This window comes from Cervus elaphus, chromosome 17 (genome assembly GCF_910594005.1).
Source record: "Cervus elaphus chromosome 17, mCerEla1.1, whole genome shotgun sequence".
Classification (NCBI taxonomy): Eukaryota; Metazoa; Chordata; class Mammalia; order Artiodactyla; family Cervidae; genus Cervus; species Cervus elaphus.
This window is the reverse complement of record NC_057831.1, coordinates 62,786,090-62,812,893: the sequence shown is the minus strand read 5'-3', so window position 1 is coordinate 62,812,893 and position 26,804 is coordinate 62,786,090.

The window sequence follows — 26,804 nt, the reverse complement described above, 5'->3', positions numbered from 1 at the left end:
CACATAACTTATGACGCTACATATAGTGAGAGGTGCGGAAATCAATGACATCAAATATAGAGCTGTAAAAATATTATAAGCCAAAGCTGTTTTTTCTGCAGAAAAATAAAGTTGATGTATCCCTATATATTATAGTCAAGGAAAAATAGGGCAAAACACTTATTACTACTATCAGAAATGGAATAGGAATGAACACTACAGATCTATGAAACTCAGAGATTATAACAAATGACTTGTAAAAAATATGTTCAATAATTTAATTGAAAAAGATACATTTATTTAAAAATACATTCAGCAAGCTTAATTCAAGAACAAATGAAATAGTAGCCATATTATACATGAATAGCCATATATTTGTTGAAGAAAGAATTTTTTTATTTAAAGAAAAAAACTTTTATGGCACAGATATTTTGAGTGATATGATGAATGCTAATAGAAAATTTGGGGAAAACATAGGTAAGCTTTTCTTCAACTATTTCATGAATCAGAGGAGAGAACACTCTCCAAATCATTGGAGACTGATGTCAGTATGAGTGTGATACTAAAATTTGATATACACATTACAAAAAGTAAAATTGAGACCCTATCCCTGGAGAACAGAATCCTCAAGAAAAATTTCATTAAATAAAACCTAACACTACATAATGGCATCTGGTCGCATCACTTCATGGGAAATAGATGGGGAAACAGTGGAAACAGTGTCAGACTTTATTTTGGGGGGCTCCAAAATCACTGCAGATGGTGATTGCAGCCATGAAATTAAAAGATGCTTACTCCTTGGAAGGAAAGTTATGACCAATCTAGATAGCATATTAAAAAGCTGAGACATTACTTTGCCAAAAATGGTCTGTCTAGTCAAGGCTATGGTTTCCCCAGTGGTCATGTATGGATGTGAGAGTTGGGCTGTGAAGAAAGCTTAGCACCGAGAAATTGATGCTTTTGAACTGTGGTGTTGGAGAAGACTCTTGAGAGGCCCTTGGTCTGCAAGGAGATCCAACCAGTCCATCCTAAAGGAAATCAGTCCTGGGTGTTCACTGGAAGGACTGATGCTGAAGCTGAAACTCCAATACTTTGGCCACCTGATGCAAAGACCTGACTCATTGGAAAAGACCCTGATGCTGGGAGGGATTGGGGGTGGAAGGAGAAGGGGACGACAGAGGATGAGATGGCTGGATGGCATCACCGACGCGATGGGCATGAGTTTGAGTAAACTCTGGGAGTTGGTGATGGACGGGGAGGCCTGGCGTGCTGCGGTTCATGGGGTCACAAAGAGTCAGACACGACTGAGAGACTGAACTGAACTGAACAATACATAAAATTGAATTTCATCCTAATAACAAAAGGTTAAACATTTGAAAATTAAGCAGTGTATTTTGGTATTTTCACCAAAAAGAGAGCTAGGAACATATTGCAATCTTAGTGGAAGATATAAAAGTCAACATATTCATGATAAAAACTCAATATGAATTAGATATTCATTATAAAATGACTGAAGACATTAGAACAGCACAGAACCTCTTCAAAACATGTATTAAAATATCAGATAACATAATAAGGGCAAGATATTTTATAATATGCTTATGAATTGGAAAATCCAGTACTGTTAAGAGACAAATTTTCTATAAATCTATACAGTCTATACAATAGCAAGACTATTTTTTGAAGAAATTGATAAATTGGTACCAAAATTCATATGAAAAGATTCATTTGTTCATAGGTAAATGAACTTGAAAAGAGCAAGACTGAAAGATTTACACAATCTGATTTCAAGAGTATAAAGCTACAGATATCAGAGCAGTGAAATAATGGTAAAAGGAGATAAGCATCAGTGAAATAGAATAGTGCACCTCGAAATAGTCACAGGTCTGTGACAAACTGACTTTCCAAAAAGCTGCTAAGGAAATTTAGAGGAGAAAGGATAGTCTTTTTATAAAACAAGTGATGAAAGCATCAGACATCCACAGTGATAATTAAAGAACTTCATTCCCAACCTCGTAACATACTCAAAATATCCACTCTGCTGAATTCCTTTACTGAGTGAAGGAATAGTGCTCAGTGTTAAGAAGGAACAATCTACTCATGTGCACAACAAGAATGAATCTCACCTTCGTTATGCTGATTGAAAAGAGACAGATCCAAAAGAGTACCTACTGTATGGTTCCATTTATATGAATTTAAAACTGCCAAAACTAATCTGTAGTGATAGCAATCGGATTAATAGTTACCAAGGCCAGAGGGCTGAGTAAGATTGTCTGCAGTGAGGCATGAGGCAGCTTTCTGTTTTTATCTTGGTTAAGGTAGCCTTTATGCCAGGGTTTACATTTGTCAAACTTTCCAGCAAAATATATGTAATTTATCATATGTATGCATGCAATGCATGCTAAGTAGCTTCAGTCGTTTCTGACTCTTTGAGACCCAATGGACTGTAGCCTGTCAGGCTCCTCTGTCTGTGGGATTCTCCAGGCAAGAATATTGGAGTGGGTTGCCTGGAGAGTTCCGTGATTCGAAGATGTAGGAGAATCTACATCTTCCCAACCCACAGATCAAATCCTTGTCTCTTAGGTTGGCAGGCAAATTCTTTACCACTAGCACCACCTGGGAAGGCCTATCTGTATATTCATTTCAACAAAAGTGATTACAAGAAAAAGTGAAAATTTGGCTTGAATGTAAAAAATGTTTTATAACTTTATTAATCTGACTTATTTTAAATTATTGTTATAGTGTAGCCATACATGCTAAGTTTTCCTAGTCACCTTCTAGTCATTAGATTCCTCCTTTGTAATTAAATTTAAATGCCTACAATATTTTCCCCTGTACTTTTTTTTTCTTTTTTTGAGGAGCAATGATCTAACATAATGTTTTTCATTTTCTTCAAGCTAAGCAGTAGAAAATTTGAAGAAGTTTTTCCCAGTCTATACAAAGTTGTTGCAACACCCCCTCTCTGGCCCTAGAAACAAGAAGCCATAGACCAGTGGACAGTTAAGCAGATATCAGTAAAAACACTGAAAAGAGAGAAATTTTCCTTCTCTGTTGTTTCCTATGATAAAACATAAAAAGAGAGACTATTTTGGGTCAAATAGCTTCAAGTGCTTCAAGAGCTGACATGAAAATGTAGCTATAGAAGGCAAAACCATGGTAAGATCCCACTCACAATCTGGAAGAAATTTCTAGCAAAAATGTTAAAAATATATACAGTTGCCACTCTATGATCTTTGCATTACCAAAAATGTCCAATTATTTAGAAGTTGCTTTAAAGAAAATCCATCTAACAGAATAAGAAAGGCAATGGACGTCAAATTAAAACAATATTGAACTCAAACAGTGGTTCAGCGACCACCACCCAGGTCATCTTGGAGGTTATTTACTTCTCTGAGCCTCATCCTCTCATATATAAAATCAGATAATATTATCCTGGATTGTATATAACACATATGAATCATTTGGTCTTTCTTATTATACCTTATAACAATGTATAGGTGGAGATTTTGACATTAGCTAAGAAACCAATAAAAATACATAACAGTGTTCAAATATAATTGTTTTTCCACATCATAATAATGATTTTATCTCTGTGTTAGTCAGAGTTCACTATAGAAATAGAGCAAATAGGACATATGTATATATGAGTGTGTGTATTTATAGAGAGAGACACACAAGTGACAGACAAGAGAGAGAGAGGAAGACAGAGAGCAAGAGGCTAGAGACAGAGGGAAAGACGATGAGGAGACAGATGATGAGTAAGTCACGGACAGCGGAGTCCCGAGAAGAGGAGCGGAGCTCCATGCCTCTGAACACAATGACCACGTCACTGTCAGCTAAGCAGAGAATAAGACAATCAGACATCACAAAGAAAACTGTCATGGAACAATAGTTGCCAAATGTTTCACTAATTAAAGCTTTTGGCTGCCTGCAAGTGCAGGAGAGGACAGCATACAATGGCTTTCCTACTGAGCTTTGGTTATTATAAAATTTGATGAAGATGTACTATGTTCTTGGATTAAGGCTACAAAGTAAGCTATATATATACCTTTTGGCTCTGTGTTATTTCTAAAAGATTTTTGAATTGTTTTAAAGTTCAAATTGAAGAATAATTATATACTTAAACAAACAATTACAGGAATGCAGATTAACTTTATTCATTGAATGCAGGCATTGTACTATGTGAATAAAATATAGTTTCTGACCTGAAAGAGTTCACAGTATAGGCATGATGAAATATACATGTAATATTAGTCATTGAACTATTTTTTCCCATTTTTCATTGAGTTTGCTACTCCATTTATTCATAATTATCCATTATTCCTTAAGGAAAAGTAACATTTTGATAGGGGATCCTAAAAAGTACAACAGGGGCAATATTCAGATTAGATTTGTTCATACTTATTTCCAGTATTGGCTCTTGAAGAGAGTAATATCTGAGTGAATCAGTGCTTTAACAAGAATGCACAGAGAAGAGAGTTTATAATGCTGCTACAGACTCCCTGAGAAATAAACATGCTTCTTCTGGGCTGAATGATAGGGGAGGAAATGGAACATATCTAAAGAGGATGTGAATGGGAGAGGCTGGAGATAGAATCCCGAGGGAAAAGAGATGACCACGCAGTCTGGGGCCAGAGTCAAGAGGCATGGGAGAAGTTGAGCTAACCCTGTTCACCTTGAGTACCAGGTTTGTAGATGAATTGAGTCAATCCTTATTCTATAGGATGAACAGAAAGCAAATGTGAAAGCAATGTTGAGTCAAACTCCTTCATTCAGTCTTTCCAACCAAACTCCCAGGAAGGAAGTAAACTACTGCAGAATGCTCTAACACTCACAGAGCCAACAGAGGTTAAGAGTGTGTGCATAATTCAATATGTGTACTTGGGTGAGACTGGATAGTTGATAAAACATACCTCGTCATAACTGTAATTGCACAAGATAGCTATTTGTTTAAAAAAAAAAAAAAAGTTATGTGACCAAAGACTGTGAATGCAGGTATTAGAAAGTGAAAAAAAAAAAAAATGCTTAGCAAAATAGAAAATGTGCATTAGAGAAGTTGAAACACCAGGAGATCTGGAAAAATAAGCAGTATTTGTTGGGAAAAGAGTCAGCAAGGGATCAAAGAAGGCAGAACATTCTGAAAGAACAACATGGAAAAGCGAATCCTTCTTTCTTTCAATTGTGGCTGAACTGGGTCTTCCTTGCTGAGTGAAGGCTTTCTCTAGTTGCAGCAAGGGCGGCCACTTGCTAGTTGTGGTGCCTGGACTTCTCATTGCAGTGGCTTCTCTTGCTGTGGAGCCCAGGTTGTGGAGCATGCGGGCCTCAGGAGTTGCTGCAAGTGAGCTCCGCAGTCTGGGCACACAGGCCGAGATGCCCCACAGCACGGGGGAGTCCAGGAGTCTCTGGTGGAGGTGTGGGCCAGCAGGGGCCCGTTGCAGGCTCAGGGGCACTGAATACCAACATTGCCTGCACAAGTCCTTTTGAAGGAGGTCGCCATTACAGTCATTACCCCTGCCACGCAGGAAAGGCCAAACAACAGGGAGAGAACACAGCCTTGCCCATCAACAGAAAATTGGATTAAAGATTTACTTTAATTCTGAGCATGGTCCCGCCCATTAGAACAAGACCCAGTTTCCCCCATAGTCAGTCTCTCTCATCAGGAAGCTTCCATAAGCCTCTTATCCTTATCAATCAGAGGGCAGACAGAATGAAAACCAAATCACAGAAAGCTAACCAAACTGATCACATGAATCACAGCCTTGTCTAACTCAATGCAACTATGAGTCATGCCTTGTAGGGCCACCCAAGATGGACAGGTCATGGTGGACAGCTCTGACAAAACTTGATCCACTGGAGAAGGGAATGGCAAACCACTTCAGTATTCTTGCCTTGAGAACTCCATGAACAGTATGAAAAGGCAAAAAGATAGGACACTGAGAGATGAACTCCCAAGATCAGTAGGTGTCCAATATGCTACTGGAGAAGACTGGAAAAATAACTCCAGAGAAAATGAAGAGATGGAGCCAAAGTTAAAATAACACCCAGTTGTGGATGTGACTGGTGATGGAAGGAAAGTCTGATGCTGTAAAAAAACAATATTGCATGGGAACCTGGAATATTAGGTCCATGAACCAAGGTGAATTAGAAGTGGTCAAACAGGAGATGGCAAGAGTGAACATTGACATTTTAGGAATCAGCAAACTAAAATGGACTGGAATGGGTGAATTTAACTCAGATGACCATTATATCTACTACTGTGGGCAAGAATCCCTTAGAAGAAATGGAGTAGCCATCATAGTCAACAAAAGAATCCGAAATGCAGTACTTGGATGCAATCTCAAAAATGACGGAAAGATCTCTGTTCATTTCCAAGGCAAACCTTTCAATATCACAGTAATCCAAGTCTTTGCCCCGACCAATAATCCTGAAAAAGTTGAAGTTTAACAGTTCTATGAAGACCTACAAGACCTTCTAGAACTAACACCTTAAAAAGTTATCCTTTTCATCAGAGGGTGCTGGAATGCAAAAGAAGGAAGTCAAGAGATACCTGGAGTAACAGGCAAGTTTGGTCTTGGAGTACAGAACGAAGCAGGGTAAAAGCTAATCAGGTTTTGCCAAGAGAACCCACTGGCCATAGCAAACACCCTCTTCCAGCAACACAAGAGATGACTCTACACATGGACATCACAAGATGGTCAGTACCAAAATCAGACTGATTATATTCTTTGCAACTGAAGATGGAGAAGATACACTCAACAAAAAAGAGACGGGGAGCTGACTGTGGCTCAGATTATAAACTGCTCCTTTCAAAATTCAGACGTACATTGAAGAAAGTAGGAAAAATGCCTGGACCATCCAGGTATGACCTAAAGCAAATCCCTTTGATTATACAGTGGAAGTGAGAAATAGATTCAAGGGAATAGATCTGATAGACTGAGTGCCTGAAGAACTATGGATGGAGGATTGTAACACTGTACAAGAGGCAGGGATCAAGACCATCCCTAAGAAAAGGAAATGCAAAGAGGTAAAATGGTTGTCTGACAAGGCCATACAAATAGCTGAGGAAACAAGGGAAGTGAAAGGCAAAGGAGAAAAGGAAAGATATACCCATCTCTGTGCAGAGTTCCAAAGAATAGCAAGGAGAGATGAGAAAGCCTTCTTCAGTGATCAAGGCAAAGAAATAGAGGAAAACAATAGAATGGGAAAGACTGGAGATTTCTTCAAGAAAACTAGAGATACCAAAGGAACATTTCATACAAAGATGGGCACAATAAAGGACAGAAATGATATGGACCTAACGGAAGCAGAAGATGTTAAGAAGAAGTGGCAAGAACACACATAAGAACTATATAAAAAAGATATTAGTGACCCAGATAAACTTGAGGGTGTGATCACTCAACTATAGCCAGACATCCTGGAATGTGAAGTCAAATGAGCCTTAGGAAGCATCACTATGAACAAAGCTAGTGGAGGTGATGGAATTCCAGCTGAGCTATTTCAAACCTGAAAGATGATGCTGTGAAAGTGCTGTACTCAATATGCCAGCAAATTTGGAAAATTAAACAGTGGCCACAGGACTGGAAAAAGTAAGTTTTCATTCCAATCCCAAAGAAAGGCAATGCCAAAGAATAATCAAAATACCACACAATTGCACTCATTTCACATGCTAGGAAAGTAATGCTCAAAGTTGTCCAAACCAGGCTTCAACGATACATGAACAAGAACTTCCAGATGTTCAAGGTGGATTTAGAAAAGGCAGAGGAACCAGAGATCAAATTGCCAACATCCATGGGATAATAGAAAAAAAGCAAAAGAGTTCCAGTAAAACGTCTACTTCTGCTTTATTAACTATACCAAAGCCTTTGACTCTGTGGATCACAACAAACTGTGGAAAATTCTTAAAGAGCTGTGAATACCAGGCCACCTTACCTGCCTCCAGAGAAATCTTTATGCAGGTCAAGAAGCAACAGTTAGAACTAGATATGGAACAATGGACTGGTTCCAAATTGGGAAATGAGTACATCAAGGCTGTATATTGTCACCCTGCTTATTTGGCTTATATGCAGAGTATATCATGCGAAATGCCAGGCTGGATGAAACACAAGCTAGAATCAAGATTGCCAGGAGAAGTATCAATAACTTCAGATACGCAGGTGATACCACCCTTCATAAGCAGAAAGAGAAAAGGAACTCAAGAGTCTCTTGATGAAAGTGAAAGAGGAGAATGGAAAACCTGGCTTAAAACTCAACATTCAAAAAATGAAGATCATGGCATCTGGTCCCATCACTTCATGGCAAATAAACAGGGAAACAATGGCAACACTGACAGACTTTATTTTCTTGGGCTCCAAAGTCACTGCAGACAGTGACTGCAGCCATGAAATTATAAGACACTTGCTCCTTGGAAGGAAACTTATGGCAATTTAGACAGCATATTAAAAAGCAAAGACATTACTTTACCAAAAAGTGTCCATCTAGTTAAAGCTAAGGTTTTTTCAGTAGTCATATATGGATGTGAGAGTTGGACCATAAAGAAAACTGAGCACAGAAGAATTGATTCTTCTGAACTGTGGCGTTGGAGAAGACTCTTGAGAGTCCTGTGGACTGCAGAGACATCAAACCAGTCAATTCTAAAGGAAATCATTCCTGAATATTCATCAGAAGCACTGATGCTGAAGCTGAAGCTCCAATACTTGGCCACCTGGTGTGAAGAACTGACTCGTTGGAAAAGATGCTGATGCTGGGAAAGTTTGAAGGCAGGAGGAGAAGGGGACTACAGAGAATGAGAAGGTTGTATAGCATCAGCGACTCGATGGACATGAGTTTGAGTAAGCTCTGGGAGTTGGTGATGGACAGAAAAGCCTGGCGTGCTGCGATTCATGGGGTCACAAAGAGTGGGCATGACTGAGCAACTGAACTGATACTGAACTGATGTGGAATCTTCCAGGCCAGGGATCGAACCTGTGTCCCCTCTCCAGCAGGCAGACTCCTAACCACTGGACCACAGGGGAAGCCCAGAAAAGTGAATTTCACGTTCAGAGAAGAGTGAATTTCAAGGCTTGATGCGTTTGTGGTTATCATGGAAACATTTATGGTGCTTCTGTTCCATCACCCCGGGTTGTTTAATGCTGTAGAATGTTTTATTAAAGCAGAATAGCTGGATAAATTTTACATGGGTAAAGAGAGAGAAACATTGGGAAATGTTATGAGAGAAAAGCAGTTTTTTAGTATTCCTTACCACATTGAAGATGAGTGAAGAGAATCCTCATGGAAAGAGATGTTAAGCTGGCGTTATTGCTTTTAAGGATGTATAGTTCATTTGTAACCAGTTACAGACAAAAATAAAATAAAATGGAAATTTTGACCAAACTGCCAGTCACCAATTTTAAGTATCAATATTTAAAGACAGTATTGTTAAGACTCAAATGAAGTTCACACGGTAAAATATATCGAAGGCCATAATCCAGCAGCACATGCATGCGTCATATTGTCATGTGTGTGTGTGTAACTCTGTCCCTCACCTATATATATCTATGTATAACTTTCTCTGTATATACCTATGAAATAGACATGAATGAGCTCACGCTATATGAAGTATTTATGAATTTTTTTCAATAAATTAAATAAATAACACATCCCTCTCCTCAACATAATCAAATAGTACAGAGTATGTAGCACAAAAGTTAGTCTCCTTCCATCAAATTATTTCATTAGCTCCACTAAATATTTAGTAAGGTTCTGCTATGCGTTACACAAAATTAAAAGTTGAAAAAAAATAATCTCTGTCCTCAAGAATGTAATGTCTCTCTTGAGAAATATAACAGAATAAGGGGACTATATTTTAGATGGTATTATTAGGAAAGAACAATGCATGAGAGAAAAAGGAAATGGTTATTTGATGGAGCTATTAAAAGTATATACAATTTGATAAGTGAAATTCAATTGCTGGAACAAACATTGCAATCAGATAATTATTATTTTAAATAATAGGGGTATATTGGTATTACATCTCAGCTTGTGTTAATCTACTTGGGCTGCTATACCAAAACACCATAGACTGGGTGTGTTAAACAATAGACATTTACTTCTCACAGCTCTGGAATCTAAGATCAACATCTAGAAGTCCACAATCGAGGTGTCCTCAGATGGTACCCGCTAAAGCCTCTCTTTCTGTCAGCAGAAAGCCAACTTTTATCTGTGTCCTCAACGGAGGAGAGAGAGAACAACCTTCCTTTATTCTTATAAAGCCGCTAATGCCATCATGAGGTCTCTACCCTCACACACTCATTTGATTTTAATTACCTCCCAAAGGTCCCATCTCTAAATATGGTTACATTGGGAGTTAGGGTTTCAATATATGAATTTTGTGAGGGACATTAATTCAGTCCACAGAACTGTTCTCAATAATAAAATATGAAATGGAGTGTGTATATGCCTTTTTTCAGAAAATGAAGAACTGGGGACGACATCATTTCTTGCAACAAGTCTGCACTACATAATGTTCTTGTGAGGATTAAATCAAATCAGATAAAAAGTCTAAAGCTCTTAAGAGAAGCTGAGCTGTCAAAAATGGTTTGACCTTTGTATTATTGACTGTCAAGCCATGAGCCAAGTATTTTTTATACATTACCTAGATTTTTTTCAAAATAACTGCAAAGTGAGGGTAATCCTCCTTTCACAGTGAAGAGACTGAGGCCCAAGACAAGTAAATACCTCTCCAAAATAATGCAGTTTTTCAGAGCTAGAGTTAAGATTAGCAACATCGTCTGTCTGATTTCGAAGCCCAGTTTTATATATGAAGCCAAGATAGCTCTTCTTTCTGTAGATATTAGGGATTTATATTTGTAGTCATAAATCATAAAAATTTTTACAATTTTTAAAATGATTGGAAAGGGGGAATATAATGAAATATAGCACAAAATGTGCCACTTTCAAAAAGTGATGATTCATGGTATACAACAATTTGTTGGTGATTCTCAAGGTTACCATGTGCCTTCAGCAATACCTGAATCGTGAACTTCCAGATGTTCAAGCTGACTTTAGGAAAGCCAGAGAAACCAGAGATCAAACTGCCAACATCTGCTTGATGATCACAAAAGCAAGAGTGTTCCAGAAAAACATACATTTCTGCTTTAATGACTACACAAAAGCCTTTGACTGTGTGGATCACAATAAACTGTGGAAAATTCTGAAAGAAGTGGGAATATCAGACCACCTGACCTGCCTCTTGAGAAACCTGTATGCAGGTCAGGAAGCAACAGTTAGAACTGGACATGGAACAACAGACTGGTTCCAAATAGGAAAAGGAGTACGTCAAGGCTGTATATTGTCACCCTGCTTATTTAACTTATATGCAGAGTACATCATGAAAAACGCTGGGCTGGAGGAAGCACAAGCTGGAATCAAGATTGCCAGGAGAAACATCAATAACCTCAGATATGCAGATGAGACCACCCTTATGGCAGAAAGTGAAGAACTAAAGAGCCTCTTGATGAAATTGAAAGAGGAGAGTGAAAAAGTTGGTTTAAAGCTCAACATTCAGAAAACTAAGATCATGGCAACAGGTCCCATCACTTCATGGCAAATAGATGGGGAAACAATGGAAACAGTGTCAGACTTTATTTTTCTGGGCTCCAAAATCACTGCAGATGGTGATTGCAGCCATGAAATTAAAAGACGCTTACTCCTTGGAAGGAAAGTTATGACCAACCTAGACAGCATATTAAAAAGCAGAGACATTACTTTGCCAACAAAAGTTCATCTAGTCAAGGCTATGGTTTTCCCAGTGGTCATGTATGGATGTGAGAGTTGGACTGTGAAGAAAGCTGAGCACAGAAGAATTGATGCTTTTGAACTATGGTGTTGGAGAAGACTCTTGAGAGTCCCTTGGACAGCAAGGAGATCCAACCAGTCCATCCTAAAGGAGATCAGTCCTGGGTCTTCATTGGAAGGACTGATGTCAAAGCTGAAACTCCAGTACTTTGGCCACCTGATGCAAAGACCTGACTCATTGGAAAAGACCCTGACGCTGGGAAAGATTGAAGGCAGGAGGAGAAGGGGACGACAGAGGATGAGATGGCTGGATGGAATCACTGACTCGATGGACATGAGTTTGGGTAAACTCCAGGAGTTGGTGATGAACAGGGAGGCCTGGCGTGCTGCGATTCATGCGGTCGCAAAGAGTCGGACACAACTAAGCGACTGAGCTGAACTGAACTGAATATTAAGATATGGGAATAGAAACATGAACTCTAAGATTCTGAAAGTAAGTAGTGTCTGCGGGTTATGCAATACTATTTGCTATTAGAAAAACAAATCATCAGAGTTCATGACCTAGAAAAGTGACTCACGTGCCTAAATATGACAGGCCTAACAAAAACGTATATGGATGTTGTAGTTTAGGATCAAATACAGCGGAAAAGTTGGTACAAGTTCATGGGATTGAAGGCAGCTGAATAGGTGATAATTAAGGAAATAAAAACTATTAAGAATACTCATACCTATTAAGTTTTATTATTCCCTGTGTATTAAGGTAAATTATAAGCCAAATGATATATTCTGGATAAATTAGGTCTTATGGAAATTTTCCCAAGAGTCTAAGAATGAAGAGTTTTTATTTTTGGTATAGAAGGTAATACTGTGGTTGAGAAATCAGACTTTGTAGTCAAACATCATACTAGTTTTATAATACTGTTAGGATTTCTTAGTCACTCTTTGCTTTAGTTTGTTTTTAATAAAATGAGAATAATAATAGCACCCATCTCTTAGGTCTGTTTTATTGCTTAAACAAGATAAAAAAATGTAATGTGCAGAGAGCTGAGCTTTGTACATATTTACTACTATAGGAAACACAGCTTTTATTATGTATGCTTCTTGGTCTGCTTCATTGTGGATCAAGGGCTTCCTTGATCCCTTCATCAAGTGTTTGAAAAACACATTGCATTATGGTTGAGAGACTTCTTCAAATCCATTCTTATTCTGTCACACAGCTAAGCTTCTAGATGGTTGAAGACTCATCAAGCAAGATGCTTTATCATTCTGGGAGTACCAGTCCTCTTTGAGATTCTAATGAAAGCTTCATCTGTTGAGTTTGTCAGGAGCAGAAGTGGTCAGTTAGAACAATGAGCTAAACAGAAAGTAGCAATCACGCTTTTGTTTATTTATTGTGACAGTAAAAGTAAGAGGCAGAAAATAAAGGCACCGACTCCCAACTGTTTCATTTCCCCCCACTGAATAGTAATGGGAGAGGGTCGGGTGACTTGCAGCAGAAACTGGAGTCATCTTCTCACTGAACAAAGATGCCTGCAAAGCGTCCTTATGGACCTGAAGAGCCAGATGAGGGAGAGAAGGGAGGGCTAGTATTAGAAAAGCAGGGTCTAGTGGAGAAAAGTGTCTTAGCCAAGGCTGTCTAGTAAAACGGCCTCAGGATAAAGATGCCTGGGCTAGAAATGCTAATATACTTATGAGCTTGGCTGGTCTTGGCAGCCTTGAGTCTGTGACTGAAACTCCTTCCAGGGCCTGTAATATCCTGGCGATGAGCCCAGTTTAGCGTGTGAACAGTCACTTTCCCCCAGGAGGCCTGCAATGCAATGCCACGTAATTGCTCAAGGTCAGGCCTGAAAGATCACACATGGGGTTTTGGCCAGGAGCAAGACTCTCAATATCTACAAACCTTTTGCATATACCTCGTTTGGTTGCATTATATTTACTGTAAGTAAACAATATAGCAGAACAACTTTTACAATGAATTATATCTTTTTCACCCACGAAAAATTTAATGGTCACTTTATGAAGAAGGCCCAACCTCTCCTCCAAAGAAAAAAAAAAAAAGGAAAAATTTTCCTTCTGAACAAAAACATATTTGAACAAGAAAGACGAAGTTTAAAGTATGTAAAACATCAACATTTTGCCATGGTCGTTCTGATGTCAGTATCTATGTCATCCTTGGCAAAAAATGAAAGTAGATTTTCTTTTCAATGCTGAAAAGGTGTATACACAGAGCTATGCAATAGAAGTAATAAATAATAAAATCGATGCTTTCCGAGTACTTACTATGTACCTGGTACTGCTTATATTTTTTTCTTCTGTGTAATGAGTACTCAATAAGGTAGAATCAGAAAGTAACTTTATTTTTCCCACTCTGCCTTGTATACTGGGCTGGCCAGAAAGTTCATTCAGGTTTTTCTGAACCATCTTATGAAAAATCCAAACGAACTTTTTGGCCAGCCCAATATCTTCAAATCTACTCAGTGTACTAATTTCTGACATTTAGCTGTAAAGGTGATCATGAATTTTTACTCTGAGGTAATAAAAGAAATAGCCAGGCCAGCTTAATCATCTCAACACTCAACTTCATTTAACATGAAAGCTTGTCCCTTCTGCCAGTTTGAGATTCCTCTGGGCCATGAAGCTGACAGTGGGGAAGGGGACCATGGTTGAGACCTCAATTAGTCATCTTCAGCTCCTTCACCCTTCCAAAAGAGTATCTTATACATCTAGGATTGGAATTGAGGATACAGAGAATTGAGGATACAGAGAAGGGCTAAATGAAAGAAAAAGTCTTAATTAATTAGCACAAGATAGTCTGTCTCAGACTTCCTCTAGTTATGCAGAGTCTCGATGTTGATATGTCTTTTTTTCCAATTGGGGTTTTTATGGTTTCCTCAAAGGGAGCCTCCCTAGGTGCCGGTACCTGTCAAAGAGCTCCCTAGACAGGTCAATGCCTCTTCTCTGACTGGCCGTTTAACCCTCTCCCGCTTCCCTTTCAAAATGTATTATGACCTAAAACCAGCAACTTATTGCTGAGGGCCCCTTATGCAAGGCACACTTGTGGTTGCATTTGATTTTGAAAGGCCTCAGTGTGACTCGTGATACAAGGGAAAAGCACCTTTCATCAACGGAAAGCAGCACAACTAGCTCCCAGAAGAACCATTCCTTTTCACTCTTTCAACAACATCTGCAGCTCTTAGCCTTTGTATTTCTTAGCCACGATGCAAATTCAACATATGTTATAGGACACATAACAGCTAATTAAATGACTGCAAGAATTCTAATTTTGTACCGACTTAACACAGATGAGGCTCCACTGTTTTCTAACCATGGTGATAAAACGCTTATTTAAAAATTTGTAATCCTTCCCAAGGGCTTCCCTTGTGGCTCAGCTGGTAAAGATTTCGCCTGCAATGTGGGAGTCCTGGGTTCTATCCCTGGGTTGGGAAGATCCCCTGGAGAAGGGAAAGGCTACCCACTCCAGTATTCTGGCCTAGAGAATTCCACAGACTGTATAGCCCAAGGGGTCGCAAAGAGTCAGGCACGACAGAGAGACTTTCACTTTCAGTCCTTCCCAAGATGATTCAAAATGAGTTTTAATTGTATTACTTCTTATTTTTATCTTAAAATAAATAAATAAGTCATTTTTTGTAAGATCTGTGTCATTCTGTAAGGAAGAAAAATGAAAAATCGACTTTGGGCAGAATTAAACTTTAAAGGAATTTTACAGATTTGAGCTTACCTCCAGCCTACATGAGGGCTTTCCTTGTAGCTCAGTTGGTAAAGAATCTGCCTGCAATGCAGGAGACTCAGGTTCAATTCCTCAGTCAGGAAAATCCCCTGGAGAAGGAAATGGCAACCCACTCCAGTATCTTTGCCTGGAGAATCCCATGGACAGAGGAGCCTGCCAGGCCACAGTCCATGAGGTCGCGAGAGTCGGACATGACTTAGTGACTGAACGACGATGACCTGCCTACATAAAAGTTACAAGGCAGAGTGACTCTCGTCTATAGCTTGTAGCCGTATTCCTTGCAGAGCCTGTCTCCAAACACTTATCTTCTGAGGAAGGTACCTTCTGAGGAAAAAATCAGAGTATTTCAGTAGCATACGTGGGATTGCTTGTAGAGGTATATACGTACAGACGTGTGTGTGTGCACCTGCTAAGTAGCTTCAGTTACAGCCGACTCTGTGTGTTCATTATTAATATGGTTAAAATTGTTTGCCTAAAGCTTCCCTTATCATTCCCATCAGTTCATTCTGAGTGCTGGCTTTCCTTCTTCTCCTGTTAGAAAAAAAAAAAAAAACAGGAAACTTTGAAATTCAACTTGGTTCTTTTTTTGCAATTAATCCCTAGAAATGTTGTTGTGTAAAAGCAGCTTTATTGCCTACCTCTATTCCCTGGTGAGGAGGAACTTTCAAAAAAGATTACAACTCTGGTTCTGATTTAATTAACATTCATGATGGCAGTAGATCAGATAACTTATAAACCTATTGGAGAGACTTCAATCAATACTTATTGATGTATATTATACATTCAGTCTTGCTGAATACTAGATCTCCAGATTAGATATCCTGCCAAACATTACAGATGGTCCGTTTGAATACAAAGTCCACTGCTTTTCTTCCCAGGCTAGGTTTAGTTCTATTAAAAGTTTAAAAAAAAAGTTAGAGGTTTTAAACAACAAACATTTATTAATTTCAAGTTTCTGTGAATCAGAAATTCAGGAGAAGCTTAGCTGCATTGTTCTTTCTTGGGATCTGTCAATAGGTCGCAATTGGGATGTCAACTAGAGCTAGTGTCATCTGAAGGCTTGACTGGGGTTGGAGCATGTGCTGCCAAGATGTCACTCAGGTAAGTATTGGCACAAGGTCTCAGTTAAACTCTGGCTATTGGCAAGAGGTCTTAATTTAGGAGGACAAGATGAAAGCAACAGTGTTTTTTATGACCTGATTTTAGAAGTCAAACTCCATCATTTATACAATACCCTAGTGATATTAGGGCTTCCCAGGTGGTACCAGTGGTAAAGAACCCTCCCACCAATGCAGGAGACCTAAGAGATGTGGGTTCGATCCCTGGGTCAGAAAGATCCCCTGGAGGAGGGCATGGCAGTCCATGCCAGGATTCTTGCCTGGAGAATCCCATGGACAGAAAAGTCTGGCAGGCTATGGTCCATAGTGTTTAACAGAGTCAGACAGGACAGAAGCAACTCAGCACGCATGCACGCTGGTATTATTAACATATGTCAGCCCTATTTAATGTGAAGAGGGTCATTCACAGAGATTGAAACCACTAGACAAGGAAGACTGAAGACAGACTACAGTCTGCCCTCAGACCCCCAAAGGAGGCTCATGTTCTTCCCCACATGTAAGATTAACTTATATTCTCTCGCAGAGCACAGAAGTGCCATCCCATCACAGAATCAAAGTGCAAGATTTCCTCAGGTTTAGATGCAAATATAGCTCATCAGGTTTTGTTAAGTGTAGCTCCCAGATACATTTCTTTCAATCTGAAAATCTATGAACAGAAGAGACAAGCTGTCTCTGTCTCCCTCAAAACTACAATGATGGAGAGCTCACAGCTATAGAGTATTTAGGGGACACATTATCAAGGGCATACTGGGATAAGCTCAAATGAAAAGACAAATTATTGCATTTTATGTCTCCTACCACAAAGAAGGAAGCTCAATTCCCAGTGAGCCTCTGGGAATTCTGGAGACAGTATACTATACATCTAGGAAAAAAAGTGATGTATTGTGACCCATTCAGTGATGTTACCAGGGGCTAACTATTGTGTGTGAAGCCTAGAACACAAATTTGCTCTGTAGAAAGTCCAGACTATAATGTAAGCAATGTAAGCAACTCTGTCCCTTGAACCACTAAATCTGGAAGATGATTTGGTTTTGATGCTATCAAAAGTGAGAAAAGATACTATATAAATGATGAGACAAGATCCATGGGAGCATCATAACCTGGAATAATGGGGTTCTGAAGCAGGTTCATTACATCTGCTGCAGGAAGTTCAGCGCTTTGAAAAAACAACTCCCAACATGCTAATGGTTTCTGCGAGAGAGAGCACGGCTGACCATGGGACACCAAGTGACTATATACCCAAAATCCTTCATCATGAAATGAATCTCATCAGTCCTACCAAATCATAAGGTAAGACACACTTGGAGCTTCCCTGTAGCTCCAATGGTAAAGAAACTGCCTGCAATGAGGGAGACCTGGGTTTGATCCCTGGGTCAGGAAGGTCCTCTGAAGAAGAGAATGGCAATCCATTCCAGCATTCTTGCCTGGAGAATCCCATGGACAGAGGAGTCTGTCCAGCTACAGTCCGTGGGGTCGCAAAGACTTGGACACAACTGAGTGACTAACACTACTACTACTAAGACACACTTCGCATTTTAAGTTACATCTGACTGTGAATATAAGCAGGGACAGAGTCACAAATGCTTAAGGAGTAAGGTGGTCAGCTCCAAGATATTCCCAGTGATCCCCACATCTTGTCCTTCACACTTTGTGCGATCCTTTCCTACATTGCCTCAGGGTGGGTCTGTGTGACCAATAGGATTTTGTATAAATTATGATATGCAATTTCCAAGATAATTTAATAAATGGAACAGTGGCATCTGTTTCTGTTGTATGCATTCTCTTCCTCTCTGAGATCCCTATAGCCCTGGAGGATTTAAGTGTCCTGTTGCTAACGGCCTTATAGAAATGTTCATGTGTTGAGTAACTGAAACCACTTGCAAACAACCTGGTGAGTGAGCCTAGAATGGATTCTTCAGTCTGCATCAAGCCTTCAGACATTATAACCCCAGACAATAGCTCTGTTACAACCTTGGGAGTGACCCTAAAACCATACATACTCAGCCAAAGTCCTTCATGTGAGGCATAAACACAGGATGAACATGCTTAAATTAGTGAAATAGTGGTTGAGTAAGAAGGCGCGTTTCTGAATCTCTCTCTACGCTAAAATCTACCTGTGAGCTATGAATGCATATGACTAGTCATATTGTTCACAACTCACTCTTTTTCCATGCAGCCTACTTTCCTTAGAAAATATTTGTGCTCTTATCTTGGAAAATAATGTCACTGTTGATTAATTAATAACAACAAAATCAAACGTGACTTTTTTTAAGTCTAATTTTGCACAGTTCTGATCACAGTTTTGCCAACTAACTGGGGGGTGGGGAGGGTGTTGTTTATTCCCACAGCATAGTGAGTGACACATTAATCCCAAGCACTGTAAAGTAAATATCTCCAACTTTTCCCATTTCTGCTTTTTCCCTTTAATTATCAAGTAGGAGATGTGGGTTTGATCCCAGGCTTGGCAGATTCCCTGCAGAAAGAAATGGCAACCCACTCCAATTTTCTTAGCTGGGAAATCCCGTGGATGGAGGAGCCAGGAGGGCCACAGTCTGTGGGGCTGCAAGGAGTCAAACATGACTGAGCATGTAAGCAGAACAACAGCGGCATAGACACAGTTAGAACCTCTATTCTAGGCTCAGTAAACAACCCAGCATCTTCCCCTTGATTTAGGACAATTCCCAAGATATTTTCTTTTTTTTTTTTTTTCCCTTGACATCTCTTACTTTAACCCTTGTTCTGCCAGAGGGATTTTAGTTGGATATTTTTAAAAAGATTTCATAATCCTTTTTCACCACATATTCCCTTCCAATGCAGCTTTTGTGGGTTTTCAATCTCATTAAATCATACTTTTAGTTATGTCACTTATTTTTTACTGATGAATTTAACAAGCAATTATTGAAACTTGATTATGCTAGCTCTATGCGAAGCATCTGAAATATAGAGGTGAGGCAGAAAACAGTTTCCTTTATTAATGAAATAAAAAATCTAGCTAAGATAAAGTGTGTAGGAGGAGTTTTGCCAGTATCAGTCCTTTGGCATTCTTAGACATTTTGGAATATTGCGTAAAATAGCTTGGTGGTAATGTGGCTATGGGGGTTTAATTATTCTGACACCATGCCATAAAAATGTAACTATCTTGATAGATGAGATGGTTAGATAGCATCACTGACTCAATGAATTTGAGCAAGCTCCAGGAGATAGTGAAGGACAGGGAAGCCTTACATACTGCCGCCCATGGTGTTGCGAAGAGTTGAACATGACTTAGTAATTGAATAACAACAATAATTTGAACTCACCACTCTCACAAACAATTGGATCTACCAAGGCAATCATTTTAAATGTATTAAATAACGTTCCAGAAAAAATAAAAGACTTGATATGTTAGCATTAATACAGAGATCCGCATGTGCTTGGGAAATTCATTACCATATAATTTAATTTTGTTTCTAAATAAACATTGAATCAGTGGCCTTGCCATGTGTCAGACATGACTGCTTATTTCTTAGGGAAATAGTCATCTGTTCAATGAAGCTTTTATATTCAACCTCTAAGTTAAAGATTTATTCCTTCTCAGACTAAATTTAGAATTTATCTATCAAGCTGTGAGCACAGGAAGTCAGACAGTGAGAATGTACCCAAGGGATAACAACAGAAATTATCACTTATATATTGTCTCTTTTTCACCATGAGGCTTCTAGATATATATCATATATACAACTTGATTTATATGCTAACCACCATAAAAAAAGTGGATTAAGCAAAATTTTAAACCCTAAAACGAAGTCTGTTTTGTCTCATAACTATGAACATAAATTTTGTATCACATACATCTCTAGTCTGATTTTTTTGCAATTAAATACTCATGAATAACACAGTAAGTTAAATCTGGATTATTACACTCAAATATTGGTAACTGATCACTAACTCACTGTGATGTTTATTTGCATTTTGCCTTTTATCAAGTGCCTTGCTTACTTGGTAAGTATTATTTAAAGCTTATATGAAAAGAAAATCTGAATATTTTATTTGTTTCAATAGAAACACAACCAGATGTGCATGGGGAGAGATAAAAATGGACATAAAAAATTTCATAGAATGAGGCAGATGGCTGTTTGAACCATCTAGATGTTATGCTCTGAGAAACATATAAGATGAGAAATCTACTAAGCCAAGCAGAGTCTGAAAACATAAACAATGGTGAATATTTGCAGAAAATGATACTTGCTAGTGTTTTATGTTTATCTAAACCACCTAATTATTTCCCAAAACTACCTAGGTTGGTTATTTCTAATTCCAGAAAGATAATAAAGTGTCAGTTATTCTTCATCTAAAGTTTAATGAATATTTCAAATGGTAATTACCTAGACTTTATACTTGATACTCTGTGATTCCTGCAGAATAAATACAACAGCACACTTGTGAGTTTGAGTTTAAAGGAATTGAGTTTAAAATCATTTTTACTGACTGTTTAACATGACAAGATATAGGCTGCTGCTAAGTCGCTTCAGTCATGTCCGACTCTGTGCGGCCCCACGGACTGCAGCCCTACCAGGCTCCTCCATCCATGGGATTTTCCAGGCAAGAGAACCAGAGTGGGTTGCCATTGCCTTTTCTGAGAAGATATAGGAGTACCCAGTAAATTCAATACTTACCATTAAAATATACATGGGAATACACATAAAGAAACAAATAATCCCCAATACCTTTTAGTAATGAAGAGAGAAAGTCATATGATGAAAATATTTATTTATCCCATAATTTGAAATAGATTTATCCAGCACACGGTGTGTGCCAGACGTTGTGCTAAACCCTTGAGATACAATGATGTGGAAAAGCAAATGGACCCCTGCTCTGAACAATTTTATGGACTCCTGTGGGGAGAAGAGTACCAATCATATACTGTAACTGCACTCATGAATAGTTAAGTATTAATATACACCAAAATAAGTGCTCTGTATGAAAGATGTAAGAGTCACTGAAACCTAATAACAAAGAAACTTACCTAGATTTTGTCATTTAGAAAAAACTTCTTTAAAATATGCGATGCTTATGTGGATATATTACAGATGTGTGGGGGTTAATTAGCAGGTTCATAAACCCTACTGTGAAGGTCATGCTGTTTGAAGAGCCAGGGTGACATTAACCCAGAGCACAAGGGGAAGCATGGTAGAAGATTAGCTAAAAGAATAAAACAGACCCCAGAGAAAGCTGTTGAGAAGGTTAAAAGCAATGTGTAGCCAGGGGAGGGTTTAAAAAAGAATGGTAGTGGGATAGGGCATACTTTGAATTAACTTTTCTGTTTTTAAATTTCATTGTGATATAACACATACACAGTAAAATGAACCCTATCCAGGTATAAAGATCTATAAATGTTGATCATTGCATACAGTCACGCAAAAGCTTGTCCAGTATGCCTGTTGGAAATTTCCGTCTCTTCTCTAGCATATGTATTTCTAGTCTGAAGACTATTCAAATATGGAAACTAGGCAAGGGATATAACTTTCCAACTGGGGACCGTGTTCTTAGTCTCCTAGTCATTTATCCTTGATTTTCTCCAATAGTAAAAGCAAGTAGTAATAGTACTCTTGCTGGCTGTCTTTTGTGATACCACTGTGTATCAATCACCTCTGGGGTCAGTTGCCCTTGGATGCCATTCTGATCCAGTGACTCATGAATGCTGTGTCCACTCAGTTCCTGGCAGCTGCGTGCCCCACCTGTGATCTGGTGTTATCTGCTCCCAGGGTCCTATCGCCTCTGTTACTCTTGCAGGCAGTAAGCCTAGTCAGGTAACAGCTTCCTTTTCCTTCAGCTCTGATCTCAAGACAGTCACTCATCACTGAATGTTTTAGTAAATACTACTTTTTAGAAGGAAATGGAAAACCACTCCAGTGTTCTCGTCTGGAAAATAACATGAACAGAGGAGCCTGGTAAGCTACAGTCCATGGGGTCCCAAAAGAGTTGGACAAGACTTAGTGACTAAACAACAACAAATTCTTTAGTAAATATTTTAGTAAATGCTATTTGTCTCACCAGTGCATTCTTTATTGACCCTGGTAAATAGTGAAATCTCCGAGTCTTACTATAGAACAGCATCTACTGGGTCTCGGGGCATTATACTTTATATATATACCAGCGTGCCCATTCCCTGCACCCTCGGCCTCTTCCTCCACTGTCTGCAATAGCAGTGCTAGCATTTCAGCTTTGCTCAACAGAGACATTTCTCTGTTCAGGTTCTAGGAACCACTTACTTTGTAGATAGTTTGGAATATCTTCCAAGATCTTTAAGTTCAGTTGAGTTCAGTTGCTCAGTTGTGTCTGACTCTTTGTGACCCCATGAACCGCTGCACGCCAGGCCTCCCCGTCCATCACCAACTCTTGGAGTTGACTCAAACTCATGTCCATGGAGTCGGTGATGCCATCCAGCCATCTCATCCTCTGTCGTCCCCTTCTCCTCCTGCCCTCAATCTTTCCCAGCATCAGGGTCTTTTCCAATGAGTCAGCTCTTCGCATCAGGTGGGCGAAGTATTGGAGTTTCAGCTTCAGCATCAGTCCTTCCAATGAACACCCAGGACTGATCTCCTTTAGGATGGACTGGTTGGATCTCCTTGCAGTCCAAGGGACTCTGATGCTAAAATGTATCTCAACTGAGTGTTCCCAAATTAATAAATTCTTCCTATCTAAACAGCAAGGAGATCAAAGCAGTCCATCCTAAAGGAAATCAACTCTGAATATTCATTGGAAGGACTGATGCTGAAGCTGAAGCTCCAATACTTTGGCCACCTGATGCACAGAGCCAAGTCATTGGAAAAGACCCTGATGCTGGGAAAGATTGAGGGCAGGAGAAGGGGACGACAGAGAATGAGATGGTTGGTTGGCATCACCAACGCAATGGACATGGTAAATACATTAAAAAGTGCTCTACTTTATTAAATGAACGAAAATGTAAACACAAGGCAGCACCCATTGTTAGCAAAATGTGGAGCAAGTGAAACTGTCACTCACCACAGTGTTTACATGGTGGGGATGTAAATCATCACTGCTCCTTAGACACCTGTCAGGGTCTATTGAAACCGAACATATACATATCCTATGAACTTGGAATTCTACTCCAAGGACTGTGTTCAGTAAGATGCATACATCTGATCTCCAAATTCATGGTCATGGATTTGTAACAGTAAAAAATTGAACACTACCCAAATAGCCATCAAAACTAGAATAGATAATTGAGAGTGTTGCCACACAATATGATACTAACAATATAGTAGATTTAGAATGAATGAACTAATGTTATATGCAAGAGTATGGGCTGCTGCTGCTGCTGCTAAGTCGCTTCAGTCGTGTCCGACTCTGTGTGACCCCACAGACGGCAGCCCACCGGCTCCCCCGTCCCTGGGATTCTCCAGGCAAGAATACCCGAGTGGGTTGCCATTTCCTTCTCCAATGCAGGAAAGTGAAAAGTGAAAGTGAAGTCGTTCAGTCGTGTCCGACTCTTAGCGACCCCATGGACTGCAGTCCACCAGGCTCCTCCATCCATGGGATTTTCCAGGCAAGAGCGCTGGAGTGGGGTGCCTTTGCCTTCTCTGAAGACTGTGACTGATTTTAACAAAAAAAAAAAAAAAAAAAAACACTTTAAGCAAAACTAGTCAGATACACACAAAAGGTACATTTCTTATATGCTATTTATTCCCCTTCTCAGGGTTGTGGGCACATAGCATGCCCCATTTGTGAAATTTAATTATGCTGATATTTGTGATTTTTGCACCTTTCAGCAATGTATTATGTTTCAATAAAAATTCAAAGAAGAAAAAGGAATCTAGAATGAATAACTGAGAATACATAAGAAGGCTTAAATATAGTTTCTTGAACTAGAAGATAAAAGAAGCATTTAAAACTATATATGCAATCACAATAAAAAGTTAAATAGAATAATAGAGTACATGTTAATATGAATTATAGGTGATTCTTAAATTATTTTGCTTAGGTTTCAAAAATAAAATTCTGCAGTTTTTTTAATACAAGATTTTCTTCTTTAATATAAATAGAATTATTTTAATATTTCACTTGAATAGTAGTAATCATTGAAGGAGTAAGAGAAATGATCTCTGGTGACAGGTCATGGCAAATTTACTCCAAAATTCTTATTCCAAAAGAACTCTTACTGTAATTTTCTTTGTTGTATTTATTCTCTTACGTACAGTTGGTGAAAGTTGTTGCTAGAAGGTTATAGCAAACAGTGTTGTCTAATATAACTGTCGACAATGATGACCACGTTCTATAATCAGCTCTGTTGAAGATAATGACCAACAAATACATGTAGCTATTAAGCACTTAACTGTGACTAGTATAACCAAGAAACTGAATTTAGATAGCTTGGTGTAGGTAGTATCTACACTTATTTGTTATTTCTGCCCAAATTGTTCATTTCATTGAAGAAAACTCACTGCTGCTCTCTGATAATACTTTTCTGATGCCTGACAACACTGTCCTAGCCACCTTCATTTTTATTATTCCTGTACGTTGAAAATAGCTCAGCACATTTTTATGAATGTCTAACAATATGATGTTTTGTTTCTACAAAGATCAAAACCAAGCAAAACTATCATCTTCCTCCAAACTTATTTTTGTTTGTTTGTTTATTTCTTAGATTTGCCTCTATTGCCTTACGTGGCAGTAGCTTATTCACAGTATTCCATTTTATGAGTTTATCACAATTTATTTGTCTATTATATACTTAAAGGGCACTTAATAAGTTTCATGTTTGTTTTTAACTGTTACTAGGAGGACTTATGTGCATTTCCATAGTGCATATTTTTCAAGAGTTGTAACCATGTAATCAACTTGAGAATAAAACTGTTGGGTTATAACATATTCATACATTCAGCTTTGTTATATCATTTTTTTCCATTTATTTTTGTTAGTTGGAGGCTAATTACTTTACAATATTATAGTGGTTTTTGCCATACATTGACATGAATCAGTCATGGTTTGTTTTCATGTTATATCATTTTAAATTGTATTTCAAAATGATTGTACAAATTAATATTCCACCAGAAATTTACCTGAGTTCTTTAGGTTCCATACTCTCACCAATACTGTGTACTATATGCATTTTTTATTCCAAATAAGAACAGGAGTTACTAACTGTGGTCTTAATTGCATATTTCTGATTATTAACGAGGTGGGACAGCTTTTTGTTATTAATCATTTATATTTTATTTCTGAGGAAAGTCTGTTTAGGTCTTTCATTGGTCTTTTCTACTGGTTTGATAATAGTTTTATACATACTTGGGAATTTGTTATATATTTTTAGGACAATACAATTTTGATTATATGCAATGCAGGTAATTTTCTTGATTTGTTACTTGTATATCAAGTATTTTACAATATCTTTTGATTAGTTCAAATTCTTCATTGATAAATGGCATTTATCATTCCTTCCTTTGATGGTGGTTACTTCTTGGGACTTGTTTAAGACATCATTTCATATCTGTAAATCATAAAACTATAATTTTCTAATTTGTCTAAGTAGTTTTAATTTTTTTCATTTCACAGTTAAATCTTTTAATTTTAAACTGATAGTTCTGTGTCCACAGTAATAATCCAATTTTAGGTACCCCAGATAAACCAGTTAATCCAGAACTATTCCTTTCTTTTCCCAGCAGTCTGCGATGCCACTTCTGTTTTGAAACAATTTTCAGATATAGACGATGCTGTTTCTCCTCTCCACTGTGTGTGTGTGTGTGTGTGTGTGTGTGTGTGTGTGTGTTCACGGGCGTGCTCACTCAGTCATATCCGACTCTTAGCAAACCCATGGACTGTAGCCTGCCAGGCTCTCTGCCCATGGAAGTTTTCAGGCAGGAATACTGGAGTGGGTTGCCATTTCCTCCTCCAGAGGACCTTCCCCACCCAGGGGTCAAACCCGTGTCTCTTGTATCTCCCGCAGCTTCAGGTGAGACAATGTACCACCCATTCCCACTGCGCCACCTGGAAGTCCTTCATTTTGTTCCATGGGTTATTTTTTTGTTTGTTTCCAACCAACTATCACAATTTAAATTATAGTGACTTTAGAATAAGTTTTGATAGCTGCTAAGGAAAGACCATCACATAACATTTCTTTTCCAGCAGTTTCTGGTCTTTCTTAGGACTTTGTTCTACCACAACAATTTTATAATCATATATCAAGT